Below are 6,432 nucleotides of genomic sequence, written 5' to 3'. Positions count from 1 at the left end.
CCGGCGAGAACCAAACTAGAGACTCTGCAATTTCCAACAGTATGTTGTTCACGCGCATGCCTCAAATAACATAATAGTTACGATTTTTTTTAAATCGGATGATTCTTTTTGATACACCCTTTATTGTGCCTTCCAGTACGTCAATATCATCCAGAGAATGCCACAAAAACGTTCCCCAGAGCATAACGCTCCTTCCTAGTGGGAGGTTCAAATGGCTCTGAGCACTATGGGACTTGACATGTGAGGTCATCAGTTCCCTAGAACTTAGAACTACTTAAACCTAACTAACCTAAGGACATCACACACATCCATGCTCGAGGCAGGATTCGAACCTGCGACCGTAACGGTCCGTCGGTTCCAAACAAGCGCCTAGAACCGCTCGGTCACACCGGCCGGCCCTAGTGGGTGGGTGATTGCTTTTAGGCGTACCACGCCACACATGCCAACGTACATCTGTCCGGTGGAGCATTAAACGTCTTTCATCTGAAATGGCCACCTGTCGGTACACAGTGGACCTCCTGTTACGTTACTGACATGCAAATTCCAGCCTTAGTCGCCGATGAACACTAGTCAGCACGCGTCCGTGAACCAGGAGCCGGCTCCGGAGGCCACGTGCACCAACGTTCGCTGGACTATCGCTGAGGAGACACTGTTGGTAGCCCCCTTGATTCATCTGGTCGGTCAGTTGCTCAGCAGTTGTATGTCTGTTCACCCATGTACATCACTAGAGCCCTCGTTCACCCGTGTCATCTATGGCCCTCGGTTGCCTTGGCGCCTGTTTTGGATACCACCATTTTGTCATGCATGTAATACTTTAACTACGGATACAGTTTACAAAATCATCGTTTTCGGAAATGATGCCATCCTTGGCCCGAAAGCAAATGATCGTGCCCTTTTGGCCGTCAGATAAATCGCTCCGTTTTCGCATTACGGCAACGACTGCAGCGTTTTGCACGTCCCCCCCCCCTCCACCCCCCTTCCAAACATACTTTACATACCGCTAGTGCTACCAACTGTCATCTGCGAGTGGTCGACCTCGATCATAGCTGGTGGCCACATCATCATATAATGGAATACTCCCTCAAACCCTCCATCAAATAACAAGATTCAAAATAGTGACTCGCTCCTATTATTTCTCCTGTACTCAACTTCGAAATTTCTTCAGCAATGTCCTAATTTCAACAAACCATGTAAGTCAATGGCCGGAACCCATGCTCTGCTACTAAGAGCTGCCGGCGCAAGTCTGCTTCCTTCAGCTCCTTGGTAAGAAGGCTCTCCTCGACGCTCCCCAAGTCTGAATTCGGTGTCCAACGACGGAAAAGTGAATTCCTCTCGCTTTCCTGACTAAGTCTCGCTTCTGCGTCTCCACGGCTTTCTGTGGGCCAGTGAGACGATTTTACAATCCGCTGCCAAATCGCACGGTCGTAAATACACCAACTACTTCCGAGTGCGCAATGTTGATCTGTGGCAAGACTCAGTTTTCAGTTCGTCGGTACGACGTCCCCACGCTCCTCTCGAGTTGCCTCTCCAGCCAATCCACTGTTTCCACGTTTTCAATTTTCAACCATAAAGGAGTGTGGTTCCAAAATTTGCAACACTTTTCGGGGCTGTCCCACGTGAAGTGCACTGTTTACAAGCAAGGTTTCCAGACAGTGGCCTAACCTGAGCCTCCCTGTTCAAGAAAGTTACAAAAAGACTTGCCTGTGACTACCACCAATTCAGAGAGAGAGAGAGATAAGTAAGATATTAATCGACGTCCTAATCTGCACAGTTACTGAAGGTTCGCTGCTATAAACTTGAGAATTATCAACTATCATCGATAGAAATGAAACCAAAATGAATTAACTTTGAGTATGACAGTGAAACATGAGACGTCTCAATCCAGCAATAGACTACCACGTTTCAAAATTCGTAGCGTTCTCGCTTCCCACGCCCGGGTTCCCGGGTTCGATTCCCGGCGGGGTCAGGGATTTTCTCTGCCTCGTGATGGCTGGGTGTTGTGTGCTGTCCTTAGGTTAGTTAGGTTTAAGTAGTTCTAAGTTCTAGGGGACTTATGACCACAGCAGTTGAGTCCCATAGTGCTCAGAGCCATTTGAACCATTTTTTTGTTTCAAGATTCCAATTTTTCGGGTTTTTCTTTTGTTCCATCTATCACAATCCGAAGATATTTTCAGCTCTGTGATTGGATAACTTGATCAGTTGCATATTTAATAACTCTCAGTACCCCTCTTTGTTCGCTGATTCTATCTATATGATCAAAGATTAAGCCACAATCAGTCACAACTGTCATTAACTAAGCTGAGGAAATATAAAAATCTTGGTGACGTAACACTTAATAGCTACATTGTTGGTTCTTTTCTCCTGCACTCCCTATATGTGTTTACGTCTAGGCCTCGCTTACTAATGTCCTTTCCTCCGAATCTATTCCTGCTTCTTTGTTTCCTAAAAACTGCCTTCCATTTTAGTTAATCGAGAGCCTTTCCTCAAGCAATAAATAACACTGTTCGACATGGGTTTTATTTCTGATATTAAAGTATGCGCTTCTAGACCATTTTACCGTGGAAATTTCAAATATGTAAACAAAATATCGTTGTCAGGGACACTTTTCATGTAATATGTATATATATGTATATTCACAATTCATGGTTAACACATAGACGTTATAGAGAAATACGGGTATGTTGCCGCATCCAGTAGTGATAGAACGTGATAATTTCTTGTGCAACAGCAGGTGGGAAGAATCAGACATCATTAGGTTATCCCCCGCCACACCTATGTCATTAAGACCACCCGAAACATCTGATTAACTCGAACGGCGACAGCCGGTCGCTGCCTCGGCAGTAAAGCTTCACACCTCCTAGGGGCAGTTGCATCGAGTTTACAACAGTGGTGTTAGCCGCAATTTGTGTCAGTCTTAACGAGTGGGTGTTTCAGCTGACAAGTAACTGTCTGTCATATTTCCGAGCACGGTTGAATTTTTTAGTTCCTGTGTGTAAACTGATAGAGCCTGGTGCTGAAGGTAAAACGACTGCTTGTTTTTACACATCAGCGTTCCTCTAGTTCCCTACTATTAATTTAATATAGGTGTATTACCAAAGTGGTATTTTTAAATTTGCAGAAACGCCACGTCGTCGTGGATGTCGATATAAGCCGGACAACTTCTGCTACATCTGTGGGAAGTTCACTTTTGCCAGAAATAGGAAGAAAATTTCTTCAGTCATAAAGAAAGCATACAAACGTTACTTTGGAGTAGAGGTAGGAGACCAAGATAAAGAATGGGCAGCACATTTCTGTTGTGCTACATGTTACTGCAAACTAATTCAGTGGTGGAAAGGTAAAGAGAATGTGGCGTTGATTGCTGTTCCCATGGTGTGGAGGGAGCCTAAGGACCATGTTACTGATTGTTATTTCTGTCTAACAAAAATTCAGGGTTTTACAAACAAAAAGTCGAAGAGGCACATTGTTTACCCAGATCTGCCTTCAGCGAGAATGCCAGTGCAGCTTTCCGACAACCTTCCAGTACCTTCAAGAGCTCGAGGTCAAATTCCGAGTGACAGTGAAATAAGTAGTACTGAAGAAATCACAGATGATGATTCTTTATATCACTGCACAAGTGAGTCATCGCCACATTTGTTAACACAGGCAGATTTAAATGATTTAGTACGTCATATAGGACTAAATAAACAAAAGGCGCAGCTGCTTGGTTCAAGATTACAAGAGTATAATCTACTGCACCAAAGTACTAAAATCAGTGTGTTCAGGCACAGAGCACATGCCTTTATTTCTTATTTTTCAACTGACCAAGCACTGACATTTTGCAATGACGTTGCTGGCCTGATGAAAGTGTTGAACTTCACTTATATTTCACAGGAGTGGAGACATTTCGTAGATGCATCGAAAACAAGTCTGAAGGGTGTTTTGCTCCATAACGGAAATAAAATACCCTCTGTTCCAGTAGCTTACGCTAGTTTGACAGAAGAGAATTACGAATTCGTACAAAGGATGCTAAATTCATTAAAATACAATGAACGCAAATGGAAAATATGTGCAGATTTCAAGGTAATTGCTATGGTACTGGGAATGCAACAAGGCTACACAAGGTATGCCTGTTTTCTTTGCGAGTGGGATAGTGGAGACCGAAATTCTCACTACGTGAAAAAGAAATGGCCTAGGCGAAGATGGAAAGTTGGCGAAAAGAATGTACAACGTGAAAGTCTGGTAGCTCCTGAATATATACTACTTCCACCGCTTCACATCAAACTTGGCCTGATGAAACAATTCGTGAAGGCCATGGATCCAACAGGCTGCGGGTTTGCATATCTAGCTACCAAATTCCCCTGTCTTTCAGCTGCAAAAATAAAGGAAGGTGTATTTGTGGGCCCACAAATCAGGGAGCTTCAGAAAGATGCAAATTTTGAAGCATGTTTAACTGATAAAGAAAAAACCGCATGGGACTGTTTCAAGATGGTGTCGGAAAACTTCCTCGAAAGAAGAAGAACTACTAACTACAAAGCAATGGTGAAGGATACGATCAAAGCATATCAGGATTTTGTGTGCAATATGTCTTTGAAGGTACATATGATGGACTCCCACCTGGACTACTTCACAGAGAGTTGTAGTGACGTATCGGATGAACATGTGGAAAGATTCCATAAAGACATTTCTACCATAGAAAGACGTTATGAAGGGAAGTGGGTACCTTTGCTGGAATATCATTCGAGAGAAGAAAGATTCACAATACAAGAGAAAAAAGTGATGTGCATTACAAGGCAGTGGCTCATTGTTTGTCAATTTTCTGTAATTTCTCATGTCAAATAAATGCTTCAAAGTGTATATACAAAGGTTACTGTGTTATATGTTAGAGCCAACCCTCCATTAATGTGATGAACTTATAACATCATAAAGATGTGCATTTGTTTGTCGAATTTCACCTCACGTTTGCTGCACTATATCAGAAACTGTAAAGAGAAATAAAATTGCGATTACTCATAAACTATCCCTGACAGAAAAAAACCAAAAACAGTTTTCAATTCAGCACTCAAAATACAACTAGGATCACAATATTTTTTATCAGAAATAGAAAAAAAGGTTTTTTTTGTAGGACAGTGTAATAGGTACTACTGTACCTTGGTTTTCTGCATCAACATCCTCACAAATCGAACAGCTACACTTCCTCTCATGAGTCTTTATTATTTATTTTGTTTTCCATTCTTCCCACAATTGTGTGAACAGTGACTCTGCGAATCAGTCCAACAATGCCTTATTCGTTGCAGCTGTCATGTTGCAGTGGCATGAAGGTAGTATGTATCTCCAGACAGTCCTCTGCGCGTTTCGCTGGAGCGTATATTTTGTTAATGTGCATGCTAGTCTCTTCACACCATTTTCTCGTAAAAGCACCAACACCCCTCATGGTCTTTCTTTCCCTGAGGTCTGGAACCGCGAAATTAAAATTCTCCTTTTTCGTGAATTGTGCCAATTCCACCTTTTCATAGTTGTCTTCTTTAACTACATATACTTTGTAAGTATGTAATACCAAGTTGTCTATGTGACGATTTTTGTAAGAAAAACAAAAGGTGTTGCGGTAACTGCACACAGTTCACGCAAGAAAAATCTGTTGTTCTTGTGGGATCAGTAGTGATGTTTCACAACAGGGATATAACGAAATATGTAAATTACAAAACAAAAACATCGGGGCTTGAAAATTTTTCGATGTTTTACAATTTAAATGGTAGTATGATTTGTAATCTGTGACCAGATGTGAGAAAACGCAGAGTTCGAGTGGACAAGATGTCTTTAATATAAAAGGCAGAACATGTCTGGAACATAAATAAATATAAAATGCAATAAAAGAAGTCGTTTGAATTTATAAAAGGATCAGCTATGTGTCACTGCTACATACCGAATATATTTTTCGTACCTTGCTAGGACTGCCTTGTATGCCTGCGTTATTGTCTTTCTTCAGTTCTCTCTTCTTTTTACTTTGACAGGTTCCTGTCTACCTTATATATTTCTACTGCCTTCGTTTGTGTTTCCAGTTTCTCTGTCATATCATTTGACGCCATTACTTCCAAGTACTTAGTACTTTATTACTGTGTCAACATTTATTATGACTTCGCCCGACACCTCTCTCGTTGCCGTATATTCATCTGAGAGAACTCTTATTCTTCACCCATTTTGAATCACTGCATTAGGTGTTTCCCTGTACATCTCTTCAGATTTTTGCCTTAGTGGATAAGAAATAAGTGCGGCACGCAACACTCGTACGCACTAAAATGGGAATAAGCTGCGCTCATCGAACTGTATTTCAAACGAGGAATCAGAAAAACTTGTGGGTCAGCATTGAAGCATTCGAGTCATAAAAAGCACGCCACAAAATTGGCACTCCATTGTTGAGTCAGGTCCCTTGATCAAGACTATGTATCTAAGTTTTCA

Source organism: Schistocerca nitens, chromosome 4, assembly GCF_023898315.1.
Source record: "Schistocerca nitens isolate TAMUIC-IGC-003100 chromosome 4, iqSchNite1.1, whole genome shotgun sequence".
In the NCBI taxonomy this organism is placed as follows: Eukaryota; Metazoa; Arthropoda; class Insecta; order Orthoptera; family Acrididae; genus Schistocerca; species Schistocerca nitens.
This window is presented reverse-complemented; position numbering follows the sequence as displayed.